Source organism: Corapipo altera, unplaced genomic scaffold (assembly GCF_003945725.1).
Source record: "Corapipo altera isolate COAL_440 unplaced genomic scaffold, ASM394572v1 61281, whole genome shotgun sequence".
Classification (NCBI taxonomy): domain Eukaryota; kingdom Metazoa; phylum Chordata; class Aves; order Passeriformes; family Pipridae; genus Corapipo; species Corapipo altera.
This window is the reverse complement of record NW_020884921.1, coordinates 6,652,364-6,669,550: the sequence shown is the minus strand read 5'-3', so window position 1 is coordinate 6,669,550 and position 17,187 is coordinate 6,652,364. Positions and strand designations below refer to the sequence as shown.

The 17,187-nt window shown below is 37.0% G+C and overlaps 1 long non-coding RNA gene across 1 annotated transcript in view; it reads left to right on the top strand.

Annotated features, from left to right (window-relative positions):
- LOC113953615 overlaps window positions 1-12,666 on the top strand; it is a 28,921-nt gene extending 16,255 nt beyond the window's left edge. Inside the window, exons 3-4 of the long non-coding RNA XR_003529944.1 lie at window positions 7,077-7,201; window positions 12,357-12,666. This is a non-coding gene — a long non-coding RNA (uncharacterized LOC113953615). The remainder of the gene's footprint in view (window positions 1-7,076; window positions 7,202-12,356) is intronic.
- Window positions 12,667-17,187: the final 4,521 nt, after the last annotated feature.

Below are 17,187 nucleotides of genomic sequence, written 5' to 3'. Positions count from 1 at the left end.
AGAGGAGAGGAGAGGAGAGGAGAGGAGAGGAGAAAGGCGTGAAAGTTTAGTACTTTTCTAATTTCTCATGAGATGCTTCCTATTATGTTTGTGGGGTCAGTTTAAATGCCTAGGACAGCATGGCAGAAAGACAAAATGAAGATAAACAGTAGAGATTCAAAAGTAGTAATTAAAAAAGCACATGAACTGTTACTGAGACAGAAGAATTCTTGTGAAAGAATGAGGCAACAGCTTGTGATGAAGGCTGGTAGTTCATCTAATAGAGTCCCTTTGCATTAACTAATCAAAACTCATATCATTGCTGTTGCATTGCTACTGGAATTGGCCCAATTTGGATGGTTAGAAATCTAATTTCCATCAGTAAGATACTCATGACATGCTTTGCTTCTCTTGCTGTTTCTCTTTTCCTTGTGCTGTGTGAATAGTTTTTCTTCCACTGTAAAGCTATGTTTTGGATGGCTCTCCACACAGCAAACACTTTAGTATCAACTCTTATCAGCCTTTTCCTTGCTAAGTGAAGCTAGTAAAACTCTTCTACATCATCTTAGTCTCTTGCATTTTCATAATAGTCCTCCCATGCATTTTTACTTGCAATTGATCTTTCTTGAATAGTGGGTAACTAAATTCATAAGGGTATTGTATAAAAGCTTCGATGTATTGTTTAACTAGACTAATTATGATGTGGTCATTAATACTTCTTTCAGCACTCTTAAGTTGGGGTTATCATAGGGAGTTTTCTTCACAGCTGCTTCATCTCAAGACCCATTCTGTGATCAACTAGCTCAGCTCTGGTGATGAACAAGTAGCTGCCTTAATGTATTTGTCTCTCAGCACATGACAGTGCATTCCTATTCTTGCCATTCTTACCACTGACTTTATTCTGGTTCTCATAGCAGAACTTTAAGAGAGACAGTGAAAGCTAGTTGATTTAGGAAGAGAGGAAGAGAAGATAGGGACCAAGACACTTGAAACCTACTGTCTTTTTTTACTTTATTTTCTTTTTTCCATTTTTTCCTTTCTTCCTTTCTTTCATTTCTTCCTTTTCTTTCTCTTTCTTTCTTTCTTTTCCCCTGTATCCTACCAAGTCATATTTAATGCATTTTGCAAAATTACTACCCCACTTTACCGTCTGAATATGGTCCATTGCTTTTGCAGCTGGTATTATCCATTCTTGCTCTTTCCTCTAACTTTATACTGTTGTGAGGTCAAAAAATTCCTGCAAACATTTGAGTTAAGCTGGTGCAAGTCTGGTAGTTTTCACCACACATGGGAGCTCAGTTGCATGCTTTCAGATTGTGCAGACCTGGCAAAGAGATTCTGCAAATCCTAGTTAAGAGACAGTAAAAATCACACACTAAGAAAGCATTAACGCTTCATCCTCTTGAAAGTCTTATAGACAATGCTTTAGTTTTGGTTCCTCTACATCAACAAAGCACTACTAATCGACAAAAGTGCAGTCTAGAGACTTAGTTGTCTTTAGAATAGAAATTTTATACTTGTAATCTCATAACTAAAATAGTTCACTAACTTTTCTAAATCTAAATATGTGCAAGTTGTAATAAAATTTTTAAAGAGAGAACTAAGGAACAGCTTATTAGTACACAATGAATACCTACAGTAAAAAAGAATGAATAATCCAAAGAAGATATTTATTAATAAAATACTGGTATTTATATGAAAATACAAGCCAAACTAAATTCTAAAATAAAAAGTCTGTTCTGAATCCCCTTTCCCTTTAGGCTACAGTCATGGTATGTGATGGGTTACAGTTTAGAGAAAACAAAGTTGACAGTTTTTAGAGACATACCCAGTTTCTTGCTCCTTGCATGTGCAGTGCTTGGCATGTGAGGACTCTGATGTTGCAATGCTCTTCTGGAAATAGTGGAGGATGACACCTAATTCAAGTGGCTGTATTACTCGCGTATGCTATGTGTGCACTAAGATGAAACAACAGAAAACCAAGCAGATAGGAATAAGGAAAGTTCATAATTTGCACTTTTTATGTTAGAGCTTTCCATGCTGAAGGTATAAGGGTGCAAACAAACATGACATTTTAAGTAAGCATTTTTCTGGCTTTTTAGCCCAGAACAGGCCATAGCCTTAACCTTTGATATCTGATACATAAATAATTTGGGAGTTCTTTCCTTCTAAAAGATGCACTAATTTAAATATCTTCCACAAGCCCATCATTCATGTTTCCCCATCAAAGGGTCTGGTCTTAGAGCTGCTATCTTGTTATATTGCTCAATGAAAAAAATTAAACCTTTTTATAATAAATATCAAGTAGGTAGCAAAATTGTCTTTGACTTTTCTTAAGAGTCATAATATTGACTTCACAAATTAGATGGAGCCATTAATGCACACCCTGTAATAGATTTTCAATACTTGAACAGAATCATCATATAGAGAAATGTTTTATGACATCCAGGATATTTCCTAGTGAAGAGAAGAAAGAATAATATACAGAGAAAAAAAAAGGAAGCAATTATGTATGAAGAGTTAAATAAATTGTTGGGGTTTTATTTTGTCTAAGTAATCCACAGTACTGTGGTTTATTTCATTCTTTCCTTCAAACTTTTTTATCTGAAGATATGTATCTGAATTAAAACAAAATTATGAACTCATTTCTACTAAACCCACAATCAGCATCCAGCCTAAACTCCTCCCTTTCTTCTCTGCTAACTCCTCCCTCTCTTCTCTCCTTCCCTATGAAGGTTATTGTAAGATTTCCACATGAAGTCATAGCTAGGAAGCAAGAGTTTTATGTAAGCTTGTGACAAATTGAAATAAAATGTGCAACATAGCTGCATCATGTTGCAACAGTTGAAACAGTGTTAGCTGAGGTAGGAAATTTTACAGAGCCTCTCTATAATATATATACCTTTATTTCCGCTATTTCTATGTCCCATTCAGACTACACTGTTTATTGTGCTTCTGTATACATTGATTCTACCTGAGTAAGCAGGTGTCAAGGGAATGAAAACACTTGCTGCAAGGCCAAAATCTGTTCCTTGATAATACATTTCACAGTTGCTCAAGTGCAATTTTGTTGAATTAATTATGGTAAATGAGACCATAGCACTAACTCTTTCTTTTTTTTTGCCTCAACCTGCTGTATTTTAATGTCATTGCATTGCTGCACATCCAAGTCTACCATTCAGGCATTCAGACATTAGCATTGTTTCCATGTGGGAGGTAACACTGAGGCAGAGGCCTCCTCTTGCTTTTACATGTGTTATAGATGAAGAATGTGTCAAAGCTTCTCAGTCTCCATTGTCTCTGATCTGTACTTGAGAGACAGCACAACACACAAGAGAGTATACAACAACTTCTCCAAGGACTTTTCCATCCTCCTTGATAGAGTAACTGACACCTCTTCAGAAACAAACAAACAAACAAACAAAAGAAAATGAAGAAAAATCCTCAATTCTACCTGGCAAAGGCTATGATGGCTAACAGGTGGCAATTAAACACTAGTAGAGTGTGTCCACTTCCCATCTTCCTTAAGACTCACTAAGCACAGTTTCAAATAGCAATACTCAATCTGTGAACTGACATATCTTGCAATTATACTGATTGGTACTTCCACCTATGTCTGAAAACATTAACTCAGAGAATTTTCAGCCTCTGCATCATATAATCAACACCTTGTTCAATGAATTTAAAAGAAATCTTCAATAGATTTTTCTATTTATTTATTAATTTAATTCCTGTTAAAAAGTAACTCAGTTCTATTCCAGTTGCACTCAATGTCTCCTCTACTTATGATAAATCCCATCTGTATAAACACACCTGTGTGAGAGAAACAGCACACAGAGGTCTACAGATGTTAGATAAAGTGTAAAAGAAAATATTTCAGGTGGGTTTTATCTTGATGGTCTTAATAGCTATATTGCTCTCTCAAGATAGATGCTTTGTTGCCATTGTTTCTGTAAGAGAGGCCTGTTTCTAGTCAGCTTTTGTTATACATACATACCCTCACATTATTTATTTGACCTTTTGGCAAATTCTTGACACTGTGCAGGATCAAGCTGTGGGTGTGGGTTTGTTTTTTTTTTTTTTTTTCCCAGAAACAAAGCTCTTCCTTTTTTTTTGGGGAAAAAAAAAAAAAAAAGATGTATCTGATCTTGCTTCCTATCTCAGAGCAGGGAGAAAAAGAAAGTCTCAAATTCCCAGTCTTTGCAGCAAATAAGATCCAGAAATGTAAAACACCTGATCAGCATAGAATAATATTTGGTAAAGACTCTTGTTCACCATAACCTAAATACATCCTGATAAGATTGAGGTGCATGGCTCTCAGATAAGCCAGGCATGCAAATATATGAGATACAGATGCTTGTTATGGCTACAAACCAGGGAAGGGAGTTACAGCTATGAATATTCATACTGTTATGTCATCTGAAGATGGCCACCCTGCCCTCCTGCTGCAGGGAGTTCTGGGGGGGCAGAGTTTGCTATGGGTTAAAGTTGTTCTGGAGTCTCAGCTGCCACCAGAAACAGTCCCTGCCTGGCTGAGACAGCAAAAAAAGCTGCACTGCCCTAGTCACCATGCTGACACAGTTGCCCACTGCTGGAGTGCTGCTTCAGGCATCACCGCTGCTGTTAGTGCCACTGCTGCTGCTGCCTGCCCGGGATTCCTGCACCAGACTGCTGCTGGAGCAGCACCACAGCACAGCTGCCATTTGCCCGACACTCACCCACCACTCACTTGCCATATGAAACCACTGCCAGTGCTGGAACCCCTGCCAGTGCCGGCATCACTGAATGGAAGGGACTGAAAGTGAAACGAATTGCTACCGCCCACAGCCCAGCCAAGCCAAGTGGGACAACAGGTGACAGGGAACAAAGAGAGTGTAAAGTGGTACCATCACTGCAGCAGAGACCTGAACCTGTCTGAGAGGCACGGAGCGGCCATTTTGGTAGCGTGGCTCCTTGTGATCTGCACGCTCTTCCTGGGTTTTTGCTTTTGTCCCTTTCTCCCATTGTTTTCTTTTGTTTTGGTGGATGGGAGTAGTTGGCAGGGATGACCTTCTGCCATTCTTTTTTCCCTTTGTTCCTGTGGGACCATGTGATGTGGTGAACTCCCTTTTTTGTGGGTAAGCCATTTGCCTTTTACCTTTGCAGTGATGCTATTTTCTTTTATCTTGTTAGCAAACCGTTATTTTTTCACCTATAACTTTCTCGCATTTTTTGTCTCTCTATATTTTGGGGGGGGGGGGTTTGTAATAGGGAATAAAAAGGCGAGGGACTTCATTTTATTGGCAATATTTGTCTTTAAACGACAACAATGCTGTACTGGGCAGTTGTCTGTGGAGACAAATAGGTGAATTTAACACTCAGGGTATGAGAGTTGGGAAGGACTTAGTTTATTAACAGAGGTTTGTGATGTAGAAGATAATTTGAATTTTGTGCCAAAAAACACTTTGCATTTTATCTCTATACTATACTCACATTGCTTTGTTACTTCCTTTCAGGATCACTTTTGGATAGCCTCTATTCAAGATTTTATCCAATAATTTGCAAGATAGCAGAGGTTCCTCTTTCTAGTAAAGTTCAAGTAGTGATTGCTGCATCTTTCTGCTAGTGAACAGCATAGTAAACTAGCTTTATGCTAGTGAACAGCATAGTAAACAGCTTAAAAATCTCACAGCTATGGAAAGACTGCAGTTCTCCCATGGCCATTGTAGTTCCTTGAGAACCTTAATTTGTATTATGAATAGTATATAATACATTGAATATAATTATTGCATCATGGCAGCTTCTACTGAAATGGTTCACTGGCACTGGTAAGGCAAAAAAAATGTTTTTAAGAAGCTCTGTTCCTGCTTAAGGCTAGGCAGATGCTCATAGGAAATAACAAACTTTTTTAAAGGACAAAAGAAGTCATCAAAAGTCAGGAAACCAAGGTAATACTTTTCCTGTTTCCTACTGTAATTCTTAGACAGAACTGCATATTTAATGTAGCAACAACCAAAAAAATTAGTCTAAAATCTATTTTGTAGAAATAATTTTTCATATTTGGCATTTATGAACTATGAGGAGAGGCTGAGGGACCTGGGGCTGTTCAGCTTGGAGAAGAGGAGGCTCAGGGGAGACCTCATCACTCTCTACAACTCCCTGAAAGGAGGTTGTAGCCAGGTGGGGATTGGTCTTTTTTCCCAGGCAACTATCAGCAAGACAAGAGGGCATGGTCTCAAGTTGTGCCAGGCGAGGTTTAGGTTAGATATTAGAAAAAATTTCTTTACAGAGAGGGTAATTAGGCATTGGAATGGGCTGCCCAGGGAAGTAGTGGATTCTCCGTCCCTGGAGATTTTTAAAAAGAGACTGGATGTGGCACTTAGTGCCGTGGTCTAGTAACTGCAGTGGTAGCAGATCATCAAGGGTTGATGATCTTGGAGGTCCCTTCCAACCCAGCTGATTCTATGATTCTATTTTGCATCTAGGATTAAGACCTGGAACTAGATTTATTGTGAAAAATTTGTTTTGAGCGAACTCATATAATTTGAGAATTTGAGTTTTCATAAATTTTTATTAACTTATTGGTCTCAGACTTCAAGTAAAAATTAATAATTCACTTGTATTCAGCCTTTCTCTGAGGAGTTTCATATCCAGAAATGCAAGATGATCCAGTGAATATTGACGAAAATTAACTATAAGATCAAACTTTCAACACATCTATCGAACTGTTTAATTAGAAGTTTCTGACATATTGAGTTCATTTTTGCAATTAACTATGCAAATCTTCTCTACAAACTTTCCTGTAATGTGCTACGTGCCAAAAGAAAATAAAAGGTCATTCTGAGCAAGAACAGGCTAAGGTGTTAAAACACATCAGACAGCTGATGTTTCTTGAAAAAGCTGAGAAATGGAGGTTTATTACTTATCTCCAGTTCCCATGCTTACTATCAATGTGCAACTTACATAAAAAAGCTAATATTACAAAGCTTAACCTTACTTAGTTTTCTACTGTGTCCTTCTTGTATCTCTTTTTCATATCTATCTGTCTTATAAATACTGAAATGTATGGGTGGACATAGGTGTTAAGTGAATGTCAACCATTAACTCTCTTATTTTAGAAAATTATTCTGAATTCCTGTTACCACATAAAGAATCATCAAACCAGGACAAAGCCAGATTTCCTTCCCCACATTTTCATATGGGGAAAATATAGGAAAAAGGTGGGAAGAGAAATGTCCTGAAGGTAATGTGGGAGACCATGATTTGAGTGCTTTTGTGATTATGAAAATGGCTCTTCATCTTCAGTAAAAACATTTGCTTTTTTTAGAGTTGTTGAACACCTAGATTTTTCACTAACCTTAGTAAGAGCTGAAAGAATCCAGGCCCTTTCAAAGTCAATACCATAAGAGTACAATACCCTCTAGAGGAATGGAAAGCAACATGCATACATGTTATACATGTTATACACTATTATTGAGTATTTCATGTCTGGCATTAGCTTTGTTCTGAATATATTTCTTTTTATTCATTTCTGAACTCAATAGTAACTAATAGTGATTGAAATATATTATATTACCCTAAATACCTCCCCCCCCCCTTTTCTTTTTAATTTGCTAAAAGTGGCAGAGATTCTTTTGCGCTGGAAATACCAGATGGTGATTTTCTAAACTACCCATGATTGCTTCTTTTTTTCCTCACAGCATTTAATTCATTCCTTTTTGATGGGCTTAACTCTCTTGTTACCACTCATTCTCTATATGATCAGCTTGGACTTCTAAGATTGGTATCCTGCTCTCCTGTGAAAAAAATAACCTACAGTTTCAAAATTGTAGCTCTTTTACCTCCAAACTCCATTATCTTTCCCACTGATATTTTTCTTAACCTCAAGAGTGATTTCTCTTGAGATGTGTGAAACTGCACAATCACAGCCAACATAAAGCCAGAGGCACACTCCCTTCTAAGAAAATACTATCTCATTTTTTTCAGTCTTCTCCATCTTTCCATATTGCCCATTTTTCCTGCCATGTAATTCTTGTGCTTTACCTGTTCTGCAGAGCATTTAAATATCTTGTACATTGCTGGGTCTGAATTCTTCTTGTCCAGCAAGTTCAAGAGATAAGATTTTCCCACAGATCTGTGCTCTGCACAGATACTAACAGGAATTTCATTGAGGCTGTAAGTCCTTGGTGCTTGACAAAGGTTGGGTCCATGGCAGCAGCAGAATTATCTGGCTAAGGATTAGCTCTTCAAGAATGATTTTAAATTTACAAACCTATAAAACACCCGTGAAAACACACATGGAATTCTAGCCTGGCATTCTGCAGATGCAGCTCTTCTGCACAACTTCTATATTTCCCTCCATGAGCTTATTAGCTCCTCAGACAGAGCCTACCATGGTCTCTGAATTCACACCTGTTGTTTAGTGCACCTGGATAAAATATGGTCTAATGTTCTCTGATTAAAGAAAAAATTTACTAGCTATATCCTTGCAATGTTTACCAATACCCTTAACACTAAAGGGAAAAAAAAGGATTATGTGAATCCACATTTGATTGGACTAGGCCAGATCATTTAAAAAGCAGAAAAGAGAAAGTCAAATGATCTGGTAAGGTAGAACACTAACATTAATATTATTTATACAGGGTTGAATATATTCTAGATGAAGAATGTTATGCTACTATGACAGTAGTCATCCACCTCTATTTTTCAAAAAAGAGAGAAAGGAAGGAGTTTCTGAAAGACCAATGCACAGATTCAGAACTAGTTTATTTTTCATAAGGAAACATCACATTTTCTACCTTTATGTTATTTGTCAAATTCCTTTTAACTTAATTGCTAAATGTTGAGGTGGCTCAGGAGAACATTTATTTAATCTGTGACTATGAGTACCACTGACACTGTAATACAGGTGTTTGCCTTTTATTTATTACAATAAGCATCAGCAAAGGAAGTATTGTATGCAATGTTTTGGAAAGAAAACAGGGTGTCAAGGTGATAGGTTACACACAAACCAATGATTGTTTGCTTGGAATGGTCTAATTTCTGATTATGCTGATGTTGTATATTTGATTACAGCACAAATCTTGAGCTATTCTTAAGGTTTCTTTACAGTTCCAAGTAATGGAGACACCAGCATTTTCCTCAGAAGTGCAAAACTGTGCCTGTAATATAGTAGTGCATGAAAATACTGTTTTTGATTTTAACTCCTACATCCCAAGTTCCAAAAAATGGCATTAATGAAAGAACTATTTCAGTTTGTAGAGTTTCTTATACTTCAGTAGAATTGAATGTGCAAGAAAAACATCATTCAGCTCTCTTTTTGCTTGAGAGCAAATTAATGATTTTCAGAAATGCATCCTGAAATCTCAAGACGGTACCAAAAGGCTGATAAGTTTTGGGCAAACATTTGTTGTTGAAGCCTGCCCAGCTTCAGCAAGAGTTAATGGCTGACAGTAATTATGTACTGAAGATGTCTTTCCAGACCAGCTGAGGTACAATTAAGGTCAGTCTCATTTTCCTTCCTCCTCTTCTCAAGAGAAAGGAAAGAAGGGACAACAACCTGATTCATCAGTCTGTCCTGCCACTGCTGCCACCACAGCATAGCAATTGTGTTGGAAAAAGTTCAGCTCATATTTAATTGCAGTTATGACAACAAAATTAAACTGGTATTTCTAGCATAGGTTTCCCTCTTCACCCCAGTGGCTCAGTTGATACATCTCTGATGGAATAGGAGTGTCACTGGCTGCCCACTTGTGGCCTGATATGTGGTTTTTCTCATCTCTTTTTCTGTCTCTAGAAGTGTTTCCGGATTTTGGGATTATGATAGGCTAAATGGATTGGATGCCTTTATAGCAGATAGCTGGCATTTAACTTCAGGCATGTTGGTACATACCAGAGGCTGCTAAAAATCTTTATCACCTCTCCCATCCCAGTGTGACAGAGCAAAGCTGGTCAAGACAGTGAATTCTATCTGGAGTTTTAATGTGGGAGGTGTGGAAAAAGCAGGCGTTTCTGATGGTCTGACCTTCTTCTATAAAAGCAGAAGCTTCGGCCATGGTGACCACTGGGAAATGCATGGAAACAAAATTTCTACTTAGTTGAATCTGTTTCATGTTGTGTGCTTTCTGTAAAGTTTAACTTCAAAATGTAGTCTTGCTGTGGTGCCTGTGTTGCAGATGTCTGCATGTGCATTCATGTTAATTTAAAATAGAAGTCATGGTTTCCTAATAAAGATTTGAATAACATTAAACCAGAAGATAAATATTGATTCATATTTCATCATATAATGTTTTTCCATATGCTAGAAATTTGAAGTTTTCATCTCAAATCCATATAGGAGTTAAATTTGACCTCTAAGTTTCAGCTTAGTGCAAAGAGCAAGTAAATGCTGGAAAACAGGATTTGTAATGGCTAACCCAAACCATCCTTAACTACCTACACCTCTATAATGTCCTATACTGGCTATGCAACTGTAGAAACAGACTTAAAGAAGTAATCTGTCCTTTTAGCTAATAATATCAAAATGAGACCTTTTTCTTCACTTTGCCTGGACCTCTAACCTTTAAAGGTGAGTTAGACAGCTGCAGAAAACCTGATCTCATTTTCTGCCCCTGGCAAGATTTTTTCAAGTTCATCTTCTTTTTTTTTCCCTTCTCTCAAAATCTGATGAAAAAATGAAATGTCATGAAAACAGGCTCTGAGGCTAAAAAACCCTCTGTCTGTCTCTGTGACAGATGTCAGTTTGAAAGGTTTCAGGTCACCTGTCAGAACTATGTCAGTATGATCCATACAAACATCTACTCAACCTCTAACACTAACATTGAGTTCTGCTTTTTAAAATACCCCTTGAAAAAGAATCAAATGATTTCAAGTCACTGCCTTTTCCCCTTTCTTTTAACTCTGATTAATGAGCCAAACTCTTAGGAAAAAAAAAAGGTGGGGGGAAAGGAAAAAAAGAGCCTTTAAGAAAGGACAGTTTGACCTTTTTGTGCCCCTGGCTGTGAACCAATCAGGATTCTCGTAATCCAAACACAGATGCCTGGAGCTAAACAAATACTATACTTGTGAACAAGAATTCAGTTTGCTGTCAAAATACAATGATGAGCAGCAAAGTGCTGCTCTTAAGAAAAATACCCTGAATTAAATGAAAATGTTTTTAATTAATAAAGGGAGTATCATGAGTAATGTCATACATCACTAATCATTTGGAAACAAACACATTGAGATATTTATGCATATATGTTACTTATGTACGTTTAAACCGCAGTACCTCATCTCTACAAGAGACATAATCCCATAATATTTTATGCCACCAGAAACACTGCTCATCTAATGCTGCAATTCAGTATTTTGTAATGATTAATTAAGAGGTTTTAATGTTATTTTGTTCCTAGCTTAGTGTCATAATGTTTGCATTATTTCTCACATGTGTGATCTGCCCTTTTAAAGACTAAGCCTCTGTTTTGTTAAAAAATTTAATTGCAGCATTAAAGGGAAGATCCCAGCTGCATGACAGTTTTCATCAGCATGTTAATAGTCTACCAAATAGATACGATTAGAGCTTTCTCCCAATTTCTATTTCATATGTCCCACATACTTCTTATCAAGTATTTTCTTGATGTCAGTGGGCATATTTTTGCATGTTTCTTAAAAATCTGTAATTTCAGATTTAAGGTCCAATATCACAGTTGCAAAAAAAGATCTGGACATCACATTGATACATCACAGATGCACCAGATACAAATTCAAAGGTAATCACAAAGTAATTCAGTACTATTGTGGGTTTTTTTGTTTGTTTGGTTGGTTTTTTTTGTTTTTTTTTTTTTGTTTGTTTTGTTTTTCAGGGCTAAATATGTCATTTAATTCATGCATGAAACTGGTGAGAAAACATAGGTGGTGTTTTTATGGTATCTTTCTGCAGAACACTCTCCTCAGGTGTAGAATTTTATTTTTTAACATTTTTCCAATAAATATTTGTGTGCCATTGCTCACTAAATGTCCATAATCTTTCCTTCTTCTCATATGTGCCTACAGCAAATGTGGAAACACATTACAGCAGATTTGAGTTCCTTTTTCTTTTTTTTTTAATAATTAATGATGGCACTGTGCCACTCACCAGGGTATAATTTCATTAAGATTAAAACTGAGTCATATGACAAGAAAACAGTCAGTTTGGTATCAAAGCTCTTACAAAACAAGGATCAGCTTCATTTTGGGCAGTCCTAAAGAGACTTGAGAACAGTTGGAGACAAAACCATCCACAGAAAACTATTGTATTGTTTAGATGAAGATAACCCCAAACATACTGAAATACTTAACTGTGTCTAATCTCTTAGTGAGTCATGTTTACACTGGTTTTCTCACTTTAATGTCAAATTCTTCCTTTTTTATTTTTCCAGTTGAACATTATTGTTTAATACAATCACAGAGTGGAAATGAAAAAATTTACATGTCATATTAAACTGCAAGGTGAACAGTATGATTATTTCAAAGCTCTGATGGGAACGGATAATTTCACTGAAAACCTGCCAGCTGCACAATTTTTCTGGTCACAGCAGACATGATGAGGACTGGACCATGACCGAACACCTTCTTAAATACTTACTGATGTAACTCCAAGTCCAATTTGCAAATGAGAGTTAACCACTTCAAAAAGCAATATTCCTTGTGTCTGTAGAATTGTAAGCAGTAATCAGAGAGACTTCCTTTCTGGTGTTCTCATAACTTCAACGTTTGCAAATAAATCTGCAAGACATAATTTTTTTCGTGTGCCAAAAGGCTTATTAATACTATGAGTTAAATGCTAAGAATGTTGAAAAATATGATAAATGATTTAACGTAACTTTGTTGCCCCCAGTTATTTTCAGCACTTAGTCTGTGACACACTGTTCCTCAAAATAAAACAGTGAACTAAAAAATATACACAGTCCTTATCACACAGTAAGCCCTTTTAGAACCTAATAAATGAATTACATCTCTAAAGAAAGTCTTTCACTTGCTTTCCTCCTTTAGCATTAACTACATCTGGCCAGTCAGCCAGATACTTGAAGGGCATTATTGCATATAAGAATCGGAAACGTTGAATCAGTTATTGGCATCACAGTGGAATAACATGTTAATATTGCCACAAACAGTGGCCTTGTAAGAATAACACTTTGATGTTTCAAGAGTATTTAACAAGGGTATTAGGAAACAAACCAAACCAAACCAACAAAAACCCAAAACAAACCGAAACCCCACAAAACAACAAAAATAACAACAATAAACAGAAGGGAGAGTGAAAACAGCAATGACTGTGAAGATAGATGTCCCAGCTGAAACTAATAATTCTGAATAGCACTAAAATTAATTACTCTGTAGTTGTAAGCAGGCAGTGGATTTATGTTAAATGACAGAGTGTTTGCAAATTTTCCTGACCACTCGATTAGAAAATGTACCAAGTACAGGCATCAGCTGAGCATGCATTATTTAAGCAGTTGGTGTCTGGTAACAATCTGGAAGCGGCAATCGTTGTGGTTGCCTGTAGGAAAATTCACACTTTCTGGGAGAAATTCTTTCACCTTTTTGTGCCCACAGCACAGATCTCTCCTCATGGCAGCTGTAGGATACACTGGAACTTTGTGACCTGGAAAATGTGGGACAACTGACACAAGGTGACCCCCTGAATGCTGGGGTAGGCCCAATTAATTTAAAATTTTGCTTGGCCTTGTCTCTTCCAATTTTCTAAATCCTCTGGAAAAATGATTAATGCGTACACTGCCAAAGCGAAAATATTTTTGACCCTATTAAAGTCGACCAAGGGTAAACCAAGTGTAGGCTGGCATTGTATCAAACTAGCTTTATTAAATTTGATTGGAGGTTTGTATGAGGAAGGGACAGACAAGGACATTATTTTGCACAGCAACTCCCTTTTAAATGAAAATACTGGGAGGAATAAAAAGTACTGGTATACATTGGTATGAAGCTGTATTTAACCTAGCAGAATTCTACAAAAAGATTGTTTTTTGAGAAGGCTTCGTATTTTCTCACTGTGAAAGCATATTGTCAGTGAAGTTGACTCATTATACAGTGAGCATGATTTCCCTTGAAGGGGAAAGAAATTCAAACTTTGCCTTACTTCTTGCCTTTTCAGATTTTTATTCCCCAAATTGTTCTTGTCTTGCGAACTCCAGTAGCTGGGGACACATTCAGAGAATGGTTCAGGGAGTTGGGTCTTCAGCAGATGTAGGCCTCTCAGCCATTGAAAGTGCTATTTTCAACATTTTCCCCACTTTCTACAGCAGTCCTTTTTGTTGCTGCTATTGTTGCTGTTGTTAGAGAAGTGTTCCTCTTATGCCCTGGCTGGCTTAGCAGGTTTAGGGGAAGGTTCAGTAACAAACTTTTGCTTGCAAACTTTAAAACACTAAAGTAGAAGTACTTGGCAAATTTTAAAACAACATCTGCACAAAGTAAGGCACTTCACAAACTTTAACTTAATAAACTTAAACTTAGCCAACTTCAATTTATTCAGATACAACAAGGCACTTACTAAGGCATTGACTGGAATTTTTTAGTCTGGCTTACAATATATTTTGAGAAGAAGTTAGGAGAAGAAAGAGAGTAAGAAAGAAAAAAACAGGATTAGAGTAGAAAGGTGTATAGTCACCGCCTGTGGATCCATCGATGAGACTTGATTGTTGCAATTTCAATGTCCATTGGTCAGAGTAATGTTTACAGTCTTGATCTGCTGGGTGTAGAGGACGCCCATGAAATACAAAATTCAATGGGTTACTATATGCTCAGTCTTGGTGGGAACGCCCAGGTAGCTCCCCTGGCGCAGGGAGTTTTACACTGTCTGATGTAACACTGTGGATCATGGGGCACTTTGGAGGCTTAGAGAAAGGGTCTTTATGACACCTTCTAAGATGTGACAGCTGCCTCTTATGCAGTTGAGCCAATTATGCCCCATTAGAAGTGATGAATACCTTCAGGCCTACGTGTGAATGTTCTAATATCTTCCCTGCCTAAGGCATGATGAAAGCACTATCCCACTTTGCAAGATCTGCTTCTTATTGGCCTCTTCTCTTATCTGGCTCAAACCCCTGCTTGTAGCCTTGGTGGTGGGTGTGCACCCCCTCTGCACCTGGGTGGTTATTTTGTACATTGTCAGCAAAGCATCCACTGCTTTTATAAATGGCTGATTGTTTTGAGTCATTAACCGTTAACATTCCAGTCTCTCACAGCTCCAAAGTTCTGCATAAACTGAAAATCACTAGTTTCTCAACATTTATCCTGGTGCCTTAATGATCTTTAAATACAAGATCATATTCTTAGCTTGCAGGAACATTTTAAGGCTGCAAAAGGAATAATGTCCAGATCTGATTCCTCACTGCAATTATTGCAGCTAAAACAAAAAAAAAAGAACCAGAATTAACATGAGTTTGCAATTTTCTGAATAGAAAAGAGTGATAGCTGCTCTGTTTTTCAACCCCCTAAAACTTAACTGATGAATTCAGATGTCATCCTGTTCTTACTGATTCTTCTTGGTCTTTTTATGTATTCTGTTGTCAAGTTTAGCTAATTTCAGGTAAATTTACACAAATAGGGCAATTGGTCACAGGTTTGTCAGCTGCCAGTGTACTCTTGCCTAACTCCAGCTTGGAAAGTGCAACTCCATTAATTTAATTTGATATTATTTGTTTGCAGGGAGGGCCTACTAGCTATGATGCAGGATCTCCAAACTGACTCTTCCTTGCTTAGCGGCTTAACTGGGATATGTGCAGGAGCCACTAGACACCTTGGGGTGATGGTTATGGAGTGCAGATCTGAGGCTAAAATAACTCATTTAACAGTATTTTACTGCTTTGTCTCAGTTGACATTAAATCACAAACAACCCCTGGTTAAATGTAGTGGTACAGTGCAGAGGAAAACATTCAAATATTTTAGTACTTTTGAGTGATATAAGGATTATAGCTACAAAATGTTCTGTACTGACAACATGAAATAATCTTTCAGCCACTCAAGAAAGAGCTAAAACAGAAACTGCACAGCCCAGACAGCCTGACTTAGAGGTGCAACTACAGTGAAAAAATAACCAGGCTACCATCTTTGAGGAGATGGACATAATGAGGCACATGAATGACAACCTTATTTTGGTAAGATGTGAGCTCACTGGAGACCACCACCAAGCTGTCAGCAGATAAACATTAAATGATTTTGATGAAATGACTGAAATTCTGGTTGAATTAAGCCTGAACTAAAATGAAGAGGCCCCTGAACATCCTTATTGAACTTCCCCCAAAGGCAAATTTGGCAACTTCAAAAAACCTTATATGACATCTAGATGTAGTGTAAATATAAATATATACATATATAGATATATATGCATGAAACTTTTAAATTGGACAAATTGTATTTACCTACAGTAGTTTTAATGTACTTATCTGGAGTCAGAGTGAAGTTCTGACTTCTCTTCCTCCAAGTGATATGTCAGGAAAAGATAGCTAAAAATTAGACATGATATAAAAAGTTTGGAGCTGACTATCAAACATGATTTTTTTAAAAATTCAGGCCTCATCCATTTATATCTAACCAGTCACTAATATAAGCAGATCTTTGAATGTCTACTTACTGATATAAATTTGAATTAGCTGAAATTAAAGACAGTGCAAGCTTGATGTGAAGGAACTTAGATTTAGGCATGTGAAAGAGAAACATGATGGTAGCGCATCCCAATCTAATATACAAAATGGTTACAAGGATTGTTGAAATGCAAAATAGGAGTGTACCACTGCTGTACTTCAACTATTTCATAGTTTGCCCATGAGTAGACTTGGTAACCTCTTCATTAAGTTAGTCTTTCTAGCACATAGTGGACTGCCTACAGCATTTCTGAGAATAGCATCAGATCCAAGAGTTAAAACAAAAATATTTGCATGCTTCTGATCAACTTTTAATACTGAAACTTCAAAGGTGAGTTCACCAAGGGGTGAGAGGACTTTCAGAGTATGCAAGTCTAATTTGCTGAAGAGATGCAGACAGTTTTTAAAATGACTAAACAAATTGCAATTAATTTTTTCCAGTTCTACGTTATCTCCATACTTGATGTATTTATAAGATATCTATAATTTGTACTTAACTGAAGTATTTTGAGTTACATTTTCATAAAATTTTTCCCTTGATAACTAGAAAGAGAAACACAGAGAAACCTGTAAGCGGGTTCAACCAAATATTTTACTCATCTGTAATAC